The sequence below is a fragment of the Heterodontus francisci genome, chromosome 1 (assembly GCF_036365525.1).
Source record: "Heterodontus francisci isolate sHetFra1 chromosome 1, sHetFra1.hap1, whole genome shotgun sequence".
In the NCBI taxonomy this organism is placed as follows: Eukaryota; Metazoa; Chordata; class Chondrichthyes; order Heterodontiformes; family Heterodontidae; genus Heterodontus; species Heterodontus francisci.
Window position 1 is genome coordinate 224,482,932 of NC_090371.1, and position 22,442 is coordinate 224,505,373.

At 44.0% G+C, this 22,442-nt stretch overlaps 1 protein-coding gene across 5 annotated transcripts in view; it reads left to right on the plus strand.

Moving 5' to 3' along the window:
* Positions 1-22,442, plus strand: part of LOC137375157 (rap guanine nucleotide exchange factor 2-like) — a 100,022-nt gene that overhangs the window by 22,057 nt on the left and 55,523 nt on the right. The window contains exon 4 of one of the 5 annotated variants that reach the window (XM_068041884.1): positions 620-671. The exons of the other annotated variants lie outside the window; for them this stretch is intronic. The gene's annotated coding sequence lies outside the window, so the exon portion shown is untranslated. Of the gene's footprint in view, positions 1-619; positions 672-22,442 lie in introns of those variants that run through there. 5 annotated transcript variants of the gene reach the window in all.

A 22,442-nucleotide genomic window follows, 5' to 3' on the forward strand; every position in this document is an offset into this window, starting at 1 on the left:
CTCACTGCAGACGAGTGCGGAGTCCAAATGCACCTTTCCCATCTTGACGTCTTGGCTGTCAATGTGTCCAACCTGCCCCGACCTGACCCGAGCCCGAATGCAGGACCCGGAAGATCGACCCGACCCGACCCGAACCTGACACATATCGCGCCCGTTCAGGTTCAGGTTGGGTAGCCGTGCTCTATTCTAGCCTTCCCTTGTGCCTCTAAGCATATATCACTCTCTTTGCCCCTAATAGGACCCAATCTGCCTCTTACTACTTGCTTGAAGGCATTTTTAGGGTTAATTTCCATCCAAAGTCTCGTTCTTTCTTCTATTTTGCAGTTAACCAAAAATTCTCCTTAAATTAAGAGAAGTTTAAGTTTTATTCCAGCAGTAAAACAGGGGTATGCAAGCTCTCATGGAGCAGCTGCAGCTAGTTACTTAGGAGCTGGCTTAAACTGGTTTCCAGAAGCTTTAATCAGTTGTTTTCAGAAAGTATAAAAGCAGGGCTTCCTCAGTGCAGTTTGGTCTGCACTGAGAGCTGCTTTGAGTGCACAGAGTGTAAAGTGGGAGTTTGGCGAGTGTGGGAGTTCAGTGAGAAAGGTGCTCCTTTCTTTCTTTTTCTGCCTTTTTCTAGCCTCCAGTAGCTGGCTCTTTCTTCGGTACAGGAGAAGAAGCTGATTGGTGAGTAACTGGTAAGTTATTCTACTTATTCTAATAGTAATAAATAGTTTTTAAAGTTACTGTATGGCAGGTAAGCTTGGCCAAGTGGAATGTACATCCTGTGGTATGTGGGAAGTCATGGATGCACCACGTGTCCTAGACGAACACTTCTGCAGGAAGTATCACAAGCTGCAGAAGCTTGAGCTCCGGGTTTCAGAACTCGGCTGGAGTCACTGTTGTGCATCTGTGAGGCAGAGCAATACGTGGATAGCACATTTAGGGAGGTGGTCACACTGCAGGTTAGGAGCATGCAGGCAGAGAGGGTGACCACCAGGCATTCTAAGAGATCCAGGCAGGCAGTGCAGGAGTTCCCTGAGTCTATCTTGCTGGCTAATTGGTTTTCCATTTTGGGTACTGGTGAGAGGAGTGCAGCCAAAGAAAGGTCCATGGGTGGCTCAGCTGCACAGGGGTAGAGGGAGGAAGAAGAGTGGAAGAGCAATAGTGATAGGGGATTTAATAGTCAGGGGATCAGACAGGCGTTTCTGCAGTAGTAAATGTAATTCCAGGATGGTGTGTTGCCTCCCTGGTGCCACGGTCAAGGATGTCACGGAGCAGCTGCAGGACATCCTTCTGGGGGAGGGTGAACAGCCAGAGGTCGTGGTTGACATTGGTACCAATGACATAGGCAGGAAGAGGGATGAGGTCCTGAAAGCAGATTTTAGGGAGTTAGGAAGGAAGTTAAAAAGCAGGATCTCAAGAGCAATAATCTCAGGAGTACTCCCAGTGCCATGTACTAGTTAACATAGGAATAGGAGGATTGATTGATTGAACACGTGGCTGGAGAATTGGTGTAGGAGGGAGGGCATCAGATTTCTGAGGCATTGGGACCAGTTCTGGGGCAGGTGGGACCTGTACAAGATGGACGGGCTACGCCTTAACAGGAGTGGAACTAATATCCTCGCAGGGAGATTTGCTGGTGCTGTTGGGTAGTGTTTAATCTAGCTTTCCAGGGGATGGGAACCTGAGGGGCAGCTCAAATTGGAAGGAAGTAAAGCTGGGAACAGGAGGTAGAAAAGTAGCAAGAAACATTAGAAGGCAGGCGAAACAAAGACGAGCATTAACTAGGCTTAGAATGCAGAATAATGTCAAGAAGACGAGGTTAAGGGCATTCTGCCTGAACACATGCAGCATTAACAACAAGGTAGATGATTTAAAGGCACAAATAGAGGTAAATGGGTATGATCTGATTGCCATTACGGAAACGTGGCTACAGGGTGACCAAGACTGGGAACTGAATATTCAAGGATATTCGACATTTAGGAAGGACAGGTTAAAAGGAAAAGGAGGTGGTGTTGCGCTGATAATAAGAGATGGGATCAGTACATTAGTAAGGGAGGATCTCAGATCGTAAGAACAAAATGTGGAATCTGTTTGGGTGGAGCTAAGAAACATCAAGAGGCAGCAAACATTGGTAGGAGTTGTTTATAGGCCACCAAACAGTAGTGGTAATGTGGGGCATGGTATTAATCAGGAGATTAGAGGAGCATGTAGTATGGGTAATATAGTAATCATGGGTAACTTCAATCTACATATAGACTGGGTAAACCGAATGAATACTAATGCTATGGAGGATAAGTTTCTTCAGTGTGTTAAGGATGGTTTTCTAGAGCAGTATGTTGAGGTACCGATTAGAGAACAGGCTATTTTAGATATTGTATTATGTAATGAGAAAGGGTTAATTAATACTCTTGTTGTAAAAGAACCTTTAGGGATGAGTGACCATGATATGATAGAATTTTACATTATGTTTGAAAGTGAGGTAGTTCAATCTGAAGCCAGGATGTTAAGTTTGAACAAAGGAAATTATGAAGGTATGAGGGGAAATTGGCTGAGGTATATTGGGAAAATACATTAAAAGATATGACAGTACATAGGCAACGGATAGTCTTGAAAGAATTATTCCATTGTTTATAGCAACTGTACATTCCTTCAAGACACAAAAACCCCAAAAGTAAAGGCAGTGAACCGTGAAGTTAAGGATTGTATAAGATTAAAAGAAAAGGCCTCTCAAGTTGCCAAAAATAGTAGTAAACCTGAGGATTGGGAGGATTTTAGAATACAGCAAAGGAGGACCAAGAAACTGATAAAGAAAGGGAGAATAGAACATGAATGTAAGCTAGCAAAAAATATAAAAACGGACTGTGAAAGCTTCTATAGGTATGTAAGTGTCCATTACAGGCAGAGTCAGGAGAATTTATAATGGGGAATAGGGAAATGGCAGAGAAGCTAAATGATTACTTTGTGTCTGTCTTCACTTAGGAAGATACAAGAAATCTCCCAGAATTAGAGATCCAAGGTATTAGAGGGAATGAGGAATTGAAGGAAATTAGTAAGAAGGTTGTATTGAAGAAATTCATGGGGCTGGAAGTTGATAAGTCCCCAGGACCTGATATTCTACATCCAAGAGTGTTGAAAGAGGTAGCTATGGAGATATTGGATGCATTGGTAATCATCTTCCAAAATTCTATAGATTCTGGAGCGGTTCCTGCAGATTGGAAGTTTGCAAATGTCACCCCACTATTTAAGAAGGGAGGGAGAGAGAAAACAGGGGATTACAAACCTGTTAACCTTACATCAGTCGTTGGGAAAATGCTAGAATCTATTCTAAAGGATGTGACAAATGGACACTTGGATAATAATGATATGATTGGGCATAGCCAACATGGATTTATGAATGGGAAATCATGTTTGGTAAACCTGTTGGAGTTGTTTGAGGATGTTACTAACAGAATTGTTAAAGGGGAGTTGGTGGATGTGGTATACTTGAATTTTCAGAAGGCTTTTGATAAAGTCCCCTATAGGAGGTTGGTTAGCAAAATTAAAGCACATGGGATAGGAGGTAATATTCTGGCATGGATTAAGGATTGGTTAACAGGCAGAAAACAGAGTAGGAATAAACAGGCCATTTTCGCGTTGGCAGGCTGATCACTACTTGGATCCCAGCTGTTCACAATATATATCGATGATTTGCATGTGGGGACCAAATGTAATATTTCCAAGCTCACAGATGACACAAAACTAAGTGGGAATGTGTGTTGTGAGGAAGATGCATAGCTGCTTCAAGGGGATTTGGACAGACGTAGTGAGTGGGCAAGAACATGGCAGATGGAATATAATGTGGAAAAATGTGAGGTTATCCACTTTGGTAGGAGGAATAGATGTGCAGAGTATTTCTTAAATGGTAAGAGATTAGAAAGTGCAGATGTATAAAGGGACTTGGGTATCCTTATTAATAAGTCATTGAAAGTTAACATGCAGGTGCAGCAAGCAATGAGGAGGGCTAATGGTATGTTAGCCTTTATAGCAAGAGGATTTGAGTACAGGAGTCGTGAAGTCTTGCTTCAATTGTATAGAACCTTGGTTAGATTGCACCTGGAGTACTGTGTGCATTTTGGTCCCCTTACCTTAGGAAGGATAGTATTGCCATAGAGGGAGTGCAACAAAGGTTCACCAGACTTGTTCCTGGGATGTTGGGACTGTCCGATGAAGAGAGATTGGGGAAACTGGGCCTGTATTCTCTGGAGTTTCGAAGAATGAGAGGTGATCTCATTGAAACCTACAAAATACTTCAAAGGATAGACAGGGTAGATGCAGCTAAGATTTTTCTCCTGGTTGGGGAGTCTAGAACCAGGGAACACTATTTCAAAATAAGGGGGAAGCCACTTAGGACTGAGATGAGGAGAAATTTCTTTACTCAGAGGGTTGTGAATCTTTGGAAATCTCCACCCCAAAGGGCTGTGGAAGCTCAGTCATTGAGTATGTTTAAAGCAGAGATTGACAGATTTCTGAATACCAAAAACATAAGGGGATATGGGGATAGTGTGGGTAAAAGGCATTGAAGTGGATGATCAGTCATGATCGTATTGAAGGGCAGAGCAGGCTGGATGGCCTACTCCTGCTCCTATGTTCCTATTACTATTTACATGCCGGTCAAAGATTTTTGGGTTCCCTTTTATGTTAAACTGCCATTCTATTCTCAAATTCTCTCTTTGCCAGTCTTATTTTCCTCTTCACTTCCTCTCTTAAGTTATTGTATTTGACCTGGTTCTCGCTTAAAGAATTCACCTGACATACATCATACACCCTCTTTTTTGTTTCCTCATATTCTCTCATTTCCCTCATCATCCAAGGAACCCTGGCTTTGGTTCCACTGCCTCTCCCTCTTGTTAAAATATACCGAGCCTGTACTTGAAACACCTCTTCCTTAAAGATCACCCATTGTTCTGTTCCAGTTTTCCCTGTCAAAGGTTGGTTCTTTTTTACACTAGCTAGAACCACTTTCATCCCACTGAAGTTAGCTCTCTTCCAATTTAGAAGTTTTACTTTAGATTGTTCCTTGCTCTTCTCCATTACTAATCTAAACCTTATGATAAGATGATCACTCTTACCCAATTGCTCTCCCCCAGACTCTCAGTCCACTTGGCCCACCTCATTCCCCAGCACCAGAACCAGCAATGCCCTGTACATCTCCTCTCTGATTTCTTCCAACAATGTCTAATAGATGCCTTCTGATATATGGAGATAAAAGGACTGATTTCCCCTGCTGCTAATGACAGGAAGTAAGCTGAAGACATTTAACACCGGGCCAATGGCCTATTTACATCACTCCAGGATTTCCTGAGGCTCCCTCTTGGCCTGGACCTCGGCCTGCAAGCGTTCCCATTTCCTGTCTTTTATTTCCTGTGACTATTCCTGTTCTATCTGAAGAGAAATCTCACTGTTAAACCATTTCAATTCTTGGGATAATTCTCAAACAAGAATTCCTTCTTTTGTTTACTCACAGCCTGAAGTCTCCTCAATGATTTTGCCCTGATATTGTGAAGAAGAATTATCTGTCCAATTCTAATCAATGAATTTAAGAACTGAATTCTGTAAACATCTAGTTTTTGATCTGCACAGATTCAGATCAATTTACAAACTGAATTCTGGAAACAAATGATTTAGATCTCCATTGAATCCTGATGAGTTAAAAAACTGAGTTGTATTCATAAACAATTTTGATTTCCACAAATGCTGAAGACTTTGGTAAGCTTTGAACAATCTTTCCTCTCACTTGGGAGCTTTTCAGGATCTGCACTGCAGTTACTGTTGAAAGTCACTTCCCTCTCTGTTGCCATGGTTTTCATTGTGATGTCATGTGACATAAGGTCCTCAGTTATAATGTGGAGCCATGATGTGGGCCCTGGGTTGAAAGCCCATATAAGGACTACAAGCTGTTTGAGGCCAGTGAGGTTAAGTAAAGACCTGAGATACATTAGGGGCAATTTTAATCTAAGCCGCCAGTGGGGAAACTGATGGAATCTGGTGGAATGCTGGTTTCGCACCCCACCCAATCTCACTCTCCATTCAAATTATCGTCTGGAGCATCAACACCATCCTAGACCTGATGGGCCAAATGGCCTGTTTCTGTGCTATATGTTAGATGTAATTCTATTTAAATGTTGACTCATTTTCGCACATCCTGGACTTCGGTGTGTCTCATCTTTGAAACTAATGAAGTGGAGGAGGGAATGGTGAACTGTTAACGCAAAGCTGGCTAAAAGGGGCATTAAACTGATTGTCCGCGTTCAGAATGGTCAACTCATTTCCTTAGTTACCATAAGATCCTGACTGCATTTTTGAGTTGTGACAGTAGCTGGTGTAATGTGAATGTAAAAAAGCTCGCTTCAGTTCAAATTCAGAGGGATTCACCTCCTTAATAACACAGGAAGGGGGCAATTTTAACCTCCCCCATCTGGCAGGAAACGGATGAGATTAGATACCAGACGATCTGATGGTGAGTGGGGGAGGGGTTGTGGTGAGTAGGGGAGGGGTTGTGAGTAGGGGAGGGGTTGTGGTGAGTGGGTGGTGAAAAGTTGATGATGAGAATTGTTGAAAAGGCTCAGAACTAAAAGCTTGGCTGTTTGGGGTGGGGTTTTCAGAACTTGGTGAGTGGGGATCCTGGACATGGCTAATGGGATGTGTTTTGATCAAGGAAGGGAGAGACATTGGGATTGTCCCACCCCACATCTTTTAAGCGATTATTAAGTGAAACATCTTCTCAACATATACATGTATTGTCTGCGGTTCAGGTGGTAACACTTTCACTTCTTAGTCATGAGGTTCTGGGTTCAAGTCCCAGTCCAGGGCCTGAGTGCAAATTTCAAGGCTGACACTCCAGTGCAGTACTGTGGCTTGAAGAACAAGAACAGCACATGTTAACACCATCACTTGCGGGTTCCTTTACAAGTCACACACCATCATGACTTGGAACTATCGAACATAGAACAGTACAGCACAGTACAGGCCCTTCGGCCCACGATGTTGTGCCAAACCTTTAACCTACTCTAAGATCAAACTAACTACCTACCCTTCATTCTACTATCGTCCATGTACCTATCCAAGAGTCGCTTAAATGTCCCTAATGTATTTGCTTCTACTACCACCGCTGGCAGTGCATTCCACGCACCCACCACTCTGTGTAAAGAACACATCTCCCCGAAACCTTCCTCCAATCACCTTAAAATTATGCCCCCTGGTGATAACCCGTTCCTTCACTGTCGCTGGGTAAAAATCCTGGAACACCCTCCCTAATGGTACTGTGGGTGTATCTACACCACACAGACTGCAGCAATTCCAGAAGGAGGCTCACCACCACCTTCTTAAGGGGAGTTAGGGATGGGCAATAAATGCTGGCTTTGCCAGTGATGCCCACATCTCATGAACAACCCAAAGAAAAATCTCATCAAATGAAACAGAATGTGACTTTTTACCCCAGTATTTGTTGGAGTGGGGGCCTCTCACCATGTGCCCCATTTGTTAATCTTTTTTCCTCATCCTTCAGTTCAAAAACTTTTGTCCTGCGAGTTGTTAAAAGTGTGAACTGATAACTGGGCATCTGCTGTTATGTGATTGTCTTTAAGAGTGATATCCCTTTAAGATCTTAGTATGCTAATGAACTGAGTATCAGGATGCAATCATGTGACATGATTACACAGAGGGTGGTGAGTGCCTGGAACTTGCTGCCGGGGGAGGTGGTGGAAGCAGGTACAATAGCGACGTTTAAGAGACATCTTGACAAGTATATGAATAGGATGAGGATAGAGGGATATGGTCCCCGGAAGTGCAGAAGGTTTTAGTTTAGGCAGACATCAAGATCGGCGCAGGCTTGGAGGGCCGAATGGCCTGTTCCTGTGCTGTACTGTTCTTTGTTCTTTGACATGCCTGTCTCTCTCTCTCTCTCTAACTGTAACACCAAAAGGCCGCTTCTGTAAATAGTTAGCTCTGCACTGTATATAGTTGTTTGCAGATCTTAAACAGGTTTATTAAACAGCTATCAGCTGAACTCCACGCATCACATTTATGTTGCATCAGACAACATAAAACGCTTCTCATTACATGGTGGCAACTGTAGTGAGAAGACAAAATCCAAGATTGAAGACCACAGGAAACCAACTTTAAAACTACCTACAGCTAAAAGAAAGACAATTAAAAGAAATGCTGGCCCAAAGAGTGTCAATAAGACGTAAAAAGACTCATCTCCAGCTGCAGAAGACAGAGCTGAACAACAGGCTGCAGATCAATCATTGTGATCAGGTGAGTCAGTGAGCCCTTGGTACAGGAACCCCAGTTAAAAATAAAAGCTTTGAGTTTCTTGCAAAGTTGATTTTCTTTAAAAGGCTCAGTAAAAGGAAAAAAAAGGGAAAACCCATCCCTATCTCAGGCTGTTCAATTGTTTTCAAAGGTTCCCCTGGGCTGATCAGGTCTGCGCCATTACAGGAGGTGTCTGACAGTGAAAAGCACAGGAATCTTCCATTCACACAGCTCACAGCTGAAGCTATAAAAAGAAACTATTAAATCACTCCAACATGTAAGGACCTCGACATCATAACCATCCACGAGAGCATTGCCAAAGGGGAAAGCTTCAAGGACTGGAACGCTCTCGCAGACTCTGACCAGCATCAAATGGTGTAGTCTGGAAACCCAGCAACAGCACCACTATGCCGCACCTTCACTTCTGCTCTATAGTGAACTGCCAGCACCACAATGAACCAGAATGGACAGGTTTTCCGTGAGACCAAGTACTCCTCCCTCAACAAGTCCTCAACCTTGAGCCCCAAGCCTTCAGACGCAGAGGATGAGGAGAGGCGAAGGACACGCAATGTCCTGAAGAGGCAGAGGAGGAATAAGTTAAAGAAATATCTATTGGCTCTTTGAGATGAGGTGCTGGAGCTTTCCAAGAATGACAAGGCCTCAAAAGTGGTCATCTTGAGAAAGCAACAGAATATGTTAGCAGGCTGGAGCCAGAACAACAGAGACTGAATGCAGAGAGGGCGAAACTTCAAAAAGAACAGCTACAGATGAGACACAAATTTCCCGAGCAAGAGTTGTCAAACCACTGAGACGATATTTGGACCTTTGAGCCTCCATACTTGTAAAGTTCACAATCTCTATCCATGTGTAAATATTTTTGATATCTGTTTTCGCTTTTAGCAGACGGGATTTATCTTTGGAAAGAAGGGGGATGTTGTGCCTTTAAGAGTAATGTACTTTTAAGATCTTAGTATACTAATGTGAACTAATATACTAATAGTGAAGGGCTTCATTCACTCAGTCTGAGTTTTAAAAAAAAACCTTAAAACCACTCAACCATGAAGAATTGCATCTTGAACAGTTGTATAAACAAACCCTAGTTAAAAAAGAGCACTTGAAATGCCTATTGCTCAGCTGTATAAACAGATAGTCTAGAATGCTGGAAGCTACATAAACAGACAAGCACTGCTAAACATCCTCCTGTCAATCAAAGCAGCCAAATGAGTTATTTTAGCAGGAAAGCAATAAAAGTCACAATGCAACGTCTTAAAGCAAGTCATAAAGCAAAAATAATAGCAGGAACATGGAGATCAAATGTCCCTGCATGAACTGGAAAGCTTTGGATATCCTATCTGAGTTCAAACTGTTCTAACAGAGAATGCAGTTATGCTTTACAGACCAAGTAATTGTAGAACCAGAATAACAGGCTGTAAAAATAATGATAGCAGTTGGAAACGAGGAATTACACAGAATCAATACCTCAGGCTTATCTGACGAGGACCAGAAAGATCCTGCAAAGATATGGAAAGTGCTGGAAGATCAGCTCCAATTGAGAGTGAGTTTTTGAAATCACTACCTGGAATTAATGTTCTGCACGCAACAGCTACTGGAATCAAAAGAGCAGTTCATCAGTAGATGCCAAAGTAAGGACAACAAATGCGATGTCTCAGAAACTGAGCTGTCAGACTGAATAATGGAGTTTGTGATTATATCAACACCCACTGAAGCGTTTCAGAAAGACCTCCTGGGGAAAAAGAAAGGTCACAGCATTGATGCACTGCTGAAAGATGGCAGGAAATATGAAGCCATTGTAGCTGGACAAGAGCACCTACAAGCACTAGGTGCAGCCAACAGTATCGGCATCTTAACCAGGTCGAAAAGGGCAAGCAAGCTGTGTGGTTGGTCCCACTGACAGCGAACTTGTTCTGCATTTCGAGACCTGTGCAAGTCTTGCTGAGCCTGCTTATGCAGGTATTCTGGCTCCAAACACATAGCCAGAAGTCATGATCGGTCGCAAACGAACAGACAACTGGGCAACAGCAGCAAGGAAAGTACCAGAGACCTGCATAAACACAAGCGGATACACGAACTCCACGGCAAAACAGACCTGAGACAAGACTCAGAAGTAGTTCTCAGACAGAAGATGAACAGGCATTCCACATTGTGAACCTGATACATCAGGTTGATGAAGTCCAACAACTGGAAGCTTTCATCACGATTAACATCATGTGCCCAAAAAGAAGCTGGGAAGCATACACAAAAGGTCAAGATTGACACCGGCACTAGTGCAAATATCCTATCAGTCCGAATCCTTGGGCGGCACAGTGGTTAGCACCGCAGCCTCACAGCTCCAGGGACCCGGGTTCAATTCTGGGTACTGCCTGTGCAGAGTTTGCAAGTTCTCCCTGTGATCGCGTGCGTTTTCGCCGGGTGCTCCGGTTTCCTCACACTGCCAAAGACTTGCAGGTGATAGGTAAATTGCCCCTAGTGTAAGTAGGTGGTAGGGAATATGGGATTACTGTAGGGTTAGTATAAATGGGTGGTTCTTGGTCGGCACAGACTCGAAGGGCCTGTTTCAGTGCTGTATCTCTAAATAAAAAAGTATTTTATTTTTCTGAATTTAAATGCTCCATACATGCGAAAATTTTAAAGATTATTTTCATCAAGATTCCTCTCTTCTTTCTTGCTTCCAGAGAGTTAAATCAAACCAAAACTGGAACACAGTACTTCAAACATGGTGCTACCAAGATCATGTCATACCATCATATCCTTTGATTCATCAATAACCGCAAACACTGAGCTGACAATTCGAATAACCCAGCCACAAAACTCCAGATTTCTTACCTGATCTTTTAGTAGCAGTACATGTATTCCATATACTCATTTCAAACCAAGCTCGTGATTTTACAATTATTTGCCTTGGATTTCACTGCCACATTTCTACCCACTGACCGAACCTGGAAATGACCCTTACGATGATGGTAGATTGGCTTGGTCCATCCAGTTTGGTGTCAATTACAAATTAAGACAAATTCCCTTTTCCCTTGAAAAATCAGAGGAGGTGCACTATAATGGTCACATTCACTCAAGACTCATCTTTCTGTTGCCAGATAATCATATTTGGATATGTCCCAAGAAATCTACATGTGGAGAGCATGGTGGGATTTTCAGTTGGGAGTCCCTGATGTTGGAACCAGTTCCGGGTCCTGACCGCTCTCCAGAGGGGAAATAGTCACAACCCACGATTTAGCCCGAGGTTGACAGTTAATTGGCTGGAGGGTAGATTTGGCAGCCAATTAGCTGCGGTGGGGACAGGATGGAGGCAGGACTCTGAAAGTGTGGGACTGATTTCAAGGTTTGACGGCAGCCGTTATGGTGGTAACTGTCTATCAATGAAAGGTAGAAGTCGGCAGGAGGATGGGCAGAGGCCTGGAACTCTTGGCAGGGCTGCTCCATGGTTTGCTGATGCAACCCATGAGGTGATGTTGGAGGCAGCATGTGAGAGACGAGGAATCATGTTCTCAGATGGCGACAGAAGGCCATCCAGGCAGACTAAGCTGGCCAGGCTGGAGGTGGCAGAGCATGTCGGGAATTGTGGAATGGATTCCCAGTGGAGCTAGTAGAACAAAAAACCATGGAAGTTTAGGAATGGGATACTGGGCTAGTAGTTCTAGAACCGCAGGAAGGAAACTGATGGAAAGGCACTTTATGTGGACCAATGGCCTTCTCCTCCTCAAAACATTGCTGTGTTGCTGTGTCTTTAAAACGAATATATTTTCAACTAGCAACAGTCTTAAGTGAGTGATACAGTGTTGTGCAGAGGAGCAGGGTGCAGTGCTGCAAAAGATTTAATGGCCTTCTTCATTCTGACAATGCAACACCCACGTGACAGACTTGCAGGTCTGCAGCCACCAACAGACACACCCATTGAGCAGCCTGAGGGAGCATGGTGCTCCTGATCATGGGAGAAACTTGTGCCCAGGGTAATTACTGACATGTCAGCAAGGCTCAGAACCCTAGGACCTGGCAGCATTGCTACATGCAGCTTCTGGCATTGGTCAGAGAGGCCAGCATTGCCTTATCTCTCTCTTTCTCTTTTGTCCTTGCATGAGAAAAGGGCTCATAATGCAAGGGAGAGGGTGTGCACTGGAGAAGGAGTGTCCCAGCTTACCATCCTCACAGCCATGGAGGAGGCAGCAATGGAAATCACCAGGTTGGCCCCACATTACCAAGTGGGTGTTGGAGAGATGGGAATACCTGGAGAAAAGAGTGAAAAGATATTGAATTCTGTAGATGAAGGGAATGCAGTGCATCCCTGCCTGTGTGACAACATGCCAAATGCTCAGCTGCATTGGGAAGCCTCAGCTCCGCAGAAGCATCTGCTGTCACAGGCATGTTCTCCTTATGTTTCCCTCAGGGCCAGTTGTGGACGGGAAGCATGACAGTGCTACTGCAGCATCATTGGGAGCCTCGGATAGAGAATCATAGAGAGAGAAATACAGCACTGAAACAGGCCCTTCGGCCCACCGAGTCTGTGCTGACCAACAACCACCCATTTATACTAATCCTACATTAGTCCCATATTCTCTTACATCCCCACCTTCCCTCAATTCTCCTAACAGCTACTTATACTAGGGGCAATTTACAATGGCCAATTTACCTATCAACCTGCAAGTCTTTGGCTGTGGGAGGAAACCGGAGCACCTGGCGGAAACCCACGCGGTCACAGGGAGAACTTGCAAACTCAGCACAGGCAGTACCCAGAACCGAACCCGGGTTGCTGGAGCTGTGAGGCTGCAGTGTGCCAATATGCTACTGTGCCGCCCAGAATCAGCAGATTCAGCACCATGCCTACATACGAACATACGAATTAGGAGCAAGTATAGGCCACTTAACCCCTCGAGCCTGCTCCACCATTTGAAGGTGTCATGACAGCTGCCAGGATAGTGAGTGCACACATGCAGGAAGCTTTTGGTGTGGTCAAAGGACAGCTGAACGTTTAGGGAGTAGAAACCCTTCCTATTGATGATTCTCATTGGCCACATGGGTGCAATTGATGATGCCCTGCACCTGCGAGAATCCAGTGATGGAATTGACTCCTTTGTTCCTGCGAGACCCCATTTGTCTGAAATTGTAAATGCTGCCCAGCTCTCGCAAATTTGGGCATCAGTGACTTGCAGTGATGTGCTGCTTGAGAGACTCCATCAAGGTCTGGTGCTGATCCTTTGTATGAGCCAGAGGTGAAGAAGTTCAAGGCCACAGTGAATTTAACAGCTACTGGCAAGGCATGGCAAGCAGTACTGTGAGGCCTGAGGTTTTCCTCAACGAAGGCCAAAATCTCAATGACCATCTGCCTATATAGGTGCAATCTCCTGCAGCACTGATTCTCTGACATGTCCAGGCAGCTTCTTCTTTGGCAGTCCACTCGCTGTTGAGGGTATGGCCTTCACTGTCTTCCTGCCCCTCGTTCCTCTGCTCTACCCTCCTCGTGCCCAGGGCTCTGCATCTGCTCCTGAGAATGTTGATCCTTATCGCTACTCATCCCTATCTCCGACTATCTTAATCCCATGTCCATGGTTCCTTGCTTGCGGTCAGCTATATTCACAATGCTACTGGACCCCGCCCCCCCCCCCCCCTCCTCCCCTCTGTTGGCCCCACTATCCCTGGAGGCTCACCAGCACAGCCCCCCGCCCCTCTACTGAGAGATCACTTGCTCCACTAACTCTGCTCACCCAATGGCCTCTTAGTCGTGCACCCTTTTATGGGCCCACAATTGAATGGTGTGGCCGTGGCTGGCTCCCTGCTGTGTTGCTGCCCTTCCACTTGCACTGCTCTAGGTTCATTGTCCAACTAGCCCTTGATGAGCTGACAAGCTCATGAACAAGCTTAACTGGCCATTGAAAAAAATTAGGCAGGTTGCCAGGTCCCAGCTTCCCCACTCCTGAGCAAAATGGCTAACAGTCAGAACGGTGATGGCAGATCAGTCGTGAAATTACGCACCCACACACCTTATGCTCCTGCCCCCATATTGAGACAAAAATTCTGCCCTATATTTCCCCAAGCAAGCTATCACAAACCTGTGCATGCAGGCCTGGAAGCAATTTCCACCAAAAGGTTTTACAGCAATGTATGCTTTTGATAGTGTGATGCATGTCTTCGAATTCTTAATCATGTATTCGTCCTAAGTATAGGAAGAGGAAGTGAGGTGCTGCATGTCAGTATCTGCCTCTTGCCGATTGTACATATCTGCAGTCATTTAAGCAGTGTTACAGATGCGACGTCAATCAGTTATTTCTATAAATCATGCCAGTTCTTAGCATTCCCCTGCTGCTGGGTGTTTCTCAGCATTGCTAGAAATCTGTGTGGCAGCACACCATTGGTCAGCAATGAGGATGCTTAAGTTCTGCATTATGGCTGTCTCAATCTTAAAACATAATGACTGGCATTTTTGGGCCATTTCTGGCCAATTGAGGGCCTCTTCCCACCTCCACTGGCATTTTACCAGCGGTGGAGGGCCCTCTGCTGCATGGGGAGACTTCCAGGTGAACCCTGGCTCCAGGGGGACCTTCCTTGGCCCCAGACCTCACACACCTGGTTGTGACAGTGCACGTCCAACGCTAAGTCCTCTTCCTCCAGGTGCAGCCCCAACAGTGGCCTTTTGTGGCGCTGCTGAGCTGCCAGCCCTCTGATTTGGTTGTCAGGTCTCGGGGGCACGCCGCCAGCCTGAATTGGACGGCAGGCCTGACGGCAGCCACTTAATTGGCTACCGCCCTTGAAATGTGACCTTGGGTCACCCTCAGCTTCTGACCCTGGCGGCAGGACACCTGCTGACTCGGAAAAATCCTGGCCAATGAATCCAGGCAAAATAGACTGCTGTAGACTGGAGCCCAAGTACTCTAGAGCCCTAGTCATTCATGATTAAAGCTATGTCTGAGCTTAGGACCAGAATCAATTACACTTAAACTGCTGAAGAGCCTTCAAGTGGCAATGCTCTCAATGGTAGTTTGTAGCCCAATCAGGTAGGCTACTGGCAGCTCGTTGTTGGCAGTCCTATTCTGCAAGCAGATTAAAAAGTGATGGCTGTTTCAATAAAGCACATGAAAGAAGATGTGCATTGGCAATATTCCCAGAGCAGCAGTCAACCGAAGTGCGTCTGTGAATAAACAGCTGGCAGATACCTTGGGTCGAAAGCATGTTTGGGGTTTGTTGCTTGCTACATTTCATGGGACACATAATAAACACTGTGTCAGGGTAGACTTGCACAATGTCCTTTTAAAACGCAGGTATGCCAGTGCATTTGGCAAGTATTTGCCCATTTGCCCGATTGCTAGGCATTCTTTCTCTATGATACTTAGCTTATAGCAAAGTACTGTTAAGATGCAATGTAACACAACATTGTCCAATTAACAATTAATCTGAGCAACTTTTCTGAGACAAAATTACTTCCTCATCTGTTCCCAGGTTCAGTGCACAAATGAGACACCACTGACTCTTTCTGCTATCGCCATGCAGGCTGCTTTGGAACTGCTTTTGATGGGTCTAGTTCCAAAAATGACCACCCCTCTTTAAAACACCTCCCACAGCAGCTTTATTGAAAGAAACAGGTGCATTTTTGTGATTTGTTCCAGTCATTTTGCTCCAGGACAGCTATAAGAGCTAGCAGCAGCTCTTCCCTCATCCAACCCTTTTTGCACTCTCAGTGCATCAGTCAGACATCACTGTAATATTCTACCCATGGTAGCTCAAGGACAGCTCATTACAGTACAAATGTACAAGGTGCCAAAGTGCAGTGGCCTCTGCATCCGGATTGCATCTTGCCTTTAAACTGCATTTACCATCCATCTGCCCACTCACTAATCTATTCATATTCCTCTGAAATCTCTTGCATTTTAATTTAGTTTGCCATGCTTTTGTACAGTCAACAGGTTTCACTATCATTCCTCTCATGCCCATGTTTAAAGCAATTATAAAAGGTGGAAAAAAAACAGTCTCATCGTAGATCTCTGGAGCATAGTGCTCCCCACACATTTAGTTTAGAGATACAGCACTGAAACAGGCCCTTCGGCCCACCGAGTCTGTGCCGACCATCAACCACCCATTTATACTAATCCTACACTAATTTCATATTCCTACCACATACCCACCTGTCCCTATATTTCCCCTACCACCTACCTATACTAGGGGCAATTTATAATGGCCAATTTACCTGTCAACCAGCAAGTCTTTGGCATGTGGGAGGAAACCGGAGCACCCGGAGGAAACTCACGCAGACACAGGGAGAACTTGCAAACTCCACACAGGCAGTACCCAGAATTGAACCCGGGTCACTGGAGCTGTGAGGCTGCGGTGCTAACCACTGCGCCACTGTGCCAAATTAAAAAATCTCACCAAATTTTAAAAATCCCTCATCTTTGTTTTGTTTTCCTATGCCTGCACAACTATGTTCTCTTTAATACCGAATTTTCTCAACAAGTGCCTTCTGATTTTCTTAAAATTCATATGTACACGATCCAGTTGTTTACTCTGATTTCCTGGGAAAATTAGTCAAGCAAGACCTGCTCTTTATGAATCCATGCTGACTGTTCATTAGTCCATGCCTTTCTCAGTATTCACTAATTTCATCCATATTTTTGACAAGCAGTTTTCTGACTTTGTACATCCAGTAGGGAGCCTCACCCACTGGGATTGCATATTGGAAATTCTGGCACATGCTGTCCATGATTTTCCAACAAAATTGTCTCAGACTTGTCACTCTTTAGCCAATTGTTAAGAGGTACATAAATATCATTATGTCTCCCAGGTGTTATGTGATATTTCCCCACAGCTTGGTGGAACAAAGCTACATCCCTGCATCAACAATAGTGCACATTTCTGAACTAAAACAACCCTTTAACAACTGCCTTAATATCCACAAATAATGTACATTTTACAATACAATGCTAATTAGTAGTCACGATTCCTGGTGTTACATTAGCCTTGTGCAGTTGTCCAGTCACAAATACATCTGTTCAAGGACTTATCAACATTTTACAACTTACGTTTATTATTATTCACATTTCCAGAATCCTACCTATTAATTGAGACATTTCTTAGCTACCTTACAAAGCACACAATAGCAGTTTCAATTTTAAGGCTGAAGTTGAACACCTCAAAGCATTTCAAATATAGCAAATTAAATTGAAATGCACCATTTCCACCGAGCTAGTTTCCACAAATACTGATTAGATGCATGATCATTTGATCTGTTTTTGGTGGCAGTGGCAGCCCCACTGAACTGACCAACAAAGCTTAGACGTTGGAGTGGTCGACTGTGTCAAACACAGCAGACAGCTCAAGGAGGTTGAAGAAGGATACTACACAAATCACAGAGGACCTTGCTTGTGGCTTTCATTAGGGTCATTTTGGTACTGTGGCAGGGTGGAAACCTGATTGGAGAGATTCAAACATGGAATTCCAGGAACGATGGGCAGAGATTTGAGAGGCAGCATGTTCAAGGACTTTGGAGAGGAAAGGTAGGTTTTGGCAGAGGAGAATGAGGCCCAATTCCAGTTTTATATGAACCAACATCCACAGACTATGCACAACCTGGTCTATCCCATTCTTTCCAAACACAGAAGAGAAATTATAATGAATACAATGGAGCTATGTAATAATACATGAACTGAATTGTCCTTTACGTAGTTAACATAGAAAATAGGAGCAGGAGTAGGCCATTTGGCCCTTCGAGCCTGCTCTGCCATTCATTATGATCATGGCTGATCATCCAGCTCAGTAACCTGTTCCCTCTTTCACCCCATATCCTTTGATCCCTTTCACCCCAAGAGCTATATCTAACTCCTTCTTGAAAACATACAATGTTTTGGCCTCAACTGCTTTCTCTGGTAGCGAATTCCACAGGCTGACCACTCTCTGGGTGAAGACATTTCTCCTCATCTCAGTCCTGAAAGGTTTACCCCATATCCGTAGACTATAATCCCAGGTTCTGGACTCCCCCACCATCAGGAACATCCTTCCTGCATATACCCTGTCAAGTCCTGTTAGAATTTTATAGGTTTCTATGCGATCCCCCCTCACTCTTCTGAACTCCAGCGAATATAATCCTAACCGACTCAATCTCTCCTCAAACGTCAGTCCCGCCATCCGAGGAATCAGTCTGATAAACCTTCGCTGCACTCCCTCTATAGCAACAACATCCTTCCTCAGATAAGGAGACCAAAACTGCACACAATATTCCAGGTGTGGCCTCACCAAGGCCCTGTATAATTGCAGTAAGACATCCCTGCTTCTGTACTCGAATCCTTTCGCTATGAAGACAAACATACCATTTGCCTTTTTGACCACCTGTTGCACCTGCATGCTTACCTTCAGCGACTGGTGTACGAGAACACCCAGGTCTTGTTGCATATTCCCTTCTCTCAGTTTATAGCCGTTCAAATAATAATCTGCCTTCCTGTTTTTGCTACCAAAGTGTATAACCGCACATTTATCCACATTATACTGCATCTGCCATGCATTTGCCCACTTACTCAATTTGTCCAAATCACCCTGAAGCGTCTCTGCATCCTCCTCACAACTTACCCTCCCACCCAGTTTTGTGTCATCTGCAAATTTGGAGATATTACATTTAGTTCCGTCATCTAAATCATTAATGTATATTGTGAATAGCTGGGGTCCTAGCACCGATCTCTGCGGTACCCCACTAGTCACTGCTTGCCATTCGGAAAAAGACCCATTTATTCCTACTCTTTGTTTCCTGTCTGCCAACCAATTTTCTATCCATCGCAATACACTACTCCCAATCCCATGCGCTTTAATTTTACATGCTAATCTCTTATGTGGGGCTTTGTCGAAAGCCTTCTGAAAGTCCAAATAAACCACATCCACTGGCTCCCCCTCATCAACTCTACTAGTTACATCCTCGAAGAATTCTAGTAGATTTGTCAAGCATGATTTCTCTTTCGTAAATCCATGCTCTGCCCGATTCTGCCACTGTTCTCCAAGTGCTCTGCTATAAAATCTTTGATAATGGACTCTAGAATTTTCCCCACTATTGACATCAGGCTGATTGGTCTCTTATTCCCTGTTTTCTCTCTACCTCCCTTTTAAATAGTGGGGTTACATTAACTACACTCCAATCTGCAGGAACTGTTCCAGAGTCTTGGAAGATGACCACTGTTTCTCGGGCCACTTACTTAAGTACTCTGGGATGCATACCATCAGGCCCTGGGGATTTATCGGCCTTCAATCCCATCAATTTCCCCAACACCATTTCTCTACTAATACTGATTTCCTTCAGTTTTTCTCTCTCACTAAGCCCTGTGTTCCCCAACATTTCTGGTATGATATTTGTGTCCTCCTTTGTGAAGACAGAACCAAAGTATGCATTTAATTGGTCAGCCATTTCTTTGGTCTCCATAATAAATTCCCCTGTTTCTGACTGTAAGGGACCTACATTTGTTTTCACCAATCTTTTTCTCTTCACGTACCTATAGAAACTTTTACAGTCAGTTTTTATGTTCCCCGCAAGCTTACTCTCATACTCTATTTTGCTCTTTCTTAATCAATCCCTTGGTCCTCCGTTGCTGAATTCTAAACTGCTCCCATCCTCAGGTCTGTTGTTTTTTCTGGCGAATTTGTATGCCTCTTCCTTGGATCTAATGCTATTTCTAATTTCCCTTGTAAGCCATGGTTTGGCTACTTTTCCCATTTACTTTTCCAGACTTTTAAATAAATAGTTGCAGTTCATCTGTGCGCTCTTTGAATGTTTGCCATTGCCTATCCACCGTCATCCCTTTAAGTAACGTTTCCCAATCCATCATAGCCAACTCGCGCCTCATACCTTCGTAGTTTCCTTTATTAAGATTCAGGATCCTAGTCTCAGAATCAACTACATCACTCTCCATCTTGATGAAGAATTCTATCATATTATGGTCGCTCATCCCCAAGGGCACAACTAGATTGTCAATTACTCCTCTCTCATTACACAATACACAGTCGAGGATGGCCTGTTCTCTAGTTGGTTCCTCAATATATTGGTCCAGAAAACCATCCAGTATACACTCCATGAATTCCTCCTCTCCGGTATTGTGACTAATTTGATTTGCCCAATCTATATGCAGATTAAAATCACCGATAATTACAGATGTTCCTTTATCGCATGCGTCTCTAATTTCTTGTTTAATGCCATTCCCAACATCACCGCTACAGTTAATTAATAGTGTTATGAAGCTGCTTCTATATTTTTTTGAGGACTCATATAAGTTGTGGAGATGGATTCATTGGAAGGTTGAAGATTTCATAAATGCTGGACTTTGTTTTCTTGTTGACAATTCACTGCAAGGACACTGAGATGTTGTTTGAAAACAACCTTTGCTGGAAATCATGTACTTTAAGATCAATAAACAACAGAAACCTTGGTGTCCTGGGAAACAGAGAAGCCACACGTCAAGGTTTATGGAGGTCAGGAGATTGACTTTCTGTTCGTGGTTTCGCTTCCGAGATATTGTTTTTAGTTCAGTTGGGGTGTGAACTGTTTTGAAGACAGTTGGAGATCAACTTGCCAGCTCACCTCTTTCTCTATCTCTTTGAAGAAATACTGCAAAGATCCAGTGTGGGAGAGCTAAAATCCCTGGTGCTGTATTTCTCCTGAGAAGCTGGAAAAACCTGACAGAGTAATTCTCAACACCGCCTGAAAAGAAGTGCTTTAGCAAAGATCCCAGTGACCCATCTCCGCATACCCGGACACCAGACCAAAAGGGACAACTGACTTCCTTCCATACCTTCTCTTTTTTCTTCAAGAATTAGCAAGTATTTGGCCAAAGTATTTTTTTTTGTCTTTTTTTGTAACAGACCTCTGCAGAGAGAATTTCTGTATTTTTTTAGTGTGTTTGTGAGTACGTGTGTGGGGTATTTAAAAAGGGAACTTTCATATTTCCATCTCTGTGTTAATGCTTTGCTTTGTTACTGGATAAGTCTTGTGTGTTAATAAACTGATAATTTTGTTGTTTATTAAAGAAACTTGGTTGGTGTATTTTATTCTGGGATAAAGAGTAGATATATGATTGACCGCATTGATAACTGGGTAAACATTTAAATATACGTTGTGTCCTGTGGAGAAGTAGAATACTTGAACAAATTAGCATGGAAAGGAAGTATGAGCGGTTTTAGCGGGCTTAAAAGTGGATAAATCCCCAGGCCCAGATCAGATGTATCCCAGGCTGCTTTGTGAGGCAAGGGAGGAGATTGCAGGGACTCTGACACAAATTTTCTAATCCTCTCTGGCTGTAGGAGAGGTGCCAGAGGACTGGAGGACAGTGAATGTGGTACCATTATTCAAGAAGGGAAGCAGGGATAAACCAGGTAATTACAGGGCAGTGAGTCCAACATCAGTGGGAGGGAAACTATTGGAAAACATTCTGAGGGACAGGAATAACCTCCACTTGGAGAGGCAGGGATTAATCAGGGATAGTCAGCATGTCTTTGTCAGGGGGAGATCATGTCTAACAAACTTGATTGAATTTTTCAAGGAGGTGACTAGATGTGTAGATGAGGGTAAGGCAGTTGATGTAGTCTACATGGACTTCACTAAGGCTTTTGATAAGGTCTCGCATGCGAGATTGGTTAAGAAGGTAAGAGCCAATGGGATCCAGGGCAATGTGGCAAATTGGATCCAAAATTGGTTTAGTGGCAGGAGGCAGATGGTGATGGTCAAGGGTGGAAGCCTGTGACCAGTGGGGTACCGCAGGGATCGGTGCTGGGACCCTTGCTGTTTGTAGTGCACATTCATGATTCAGACATGAATACAGGAGGTATGATCAGGAAGTTCGCAGATGACACAAAAAGTGGTGGTGTTGTAAATAGTGAGGAAGAAAGCCTTAGATTATTGGACGATATAGATGGGCTGGTAAGATGGGCAGAGCAGTGGCAAATGGAATTTAATCCTGAGAAGTGTGAGGTGATGCATTTTGGGAGTTCTAATAAGGCAAGGGAATATACAACGGATGGTAGGACCATAGGAAGTACAGAGGGACCTTGGTGTACTTGTCCATAGACTACTGAAGGCAGCAACACAGGTAGTAAAGGTGGTTAGGAAGGCATATGGGATACTTGCCTTTATTAGCCCAGGCATAGCACAGAAGAGCAGGGAGGTTATGATGGAGCTGTAT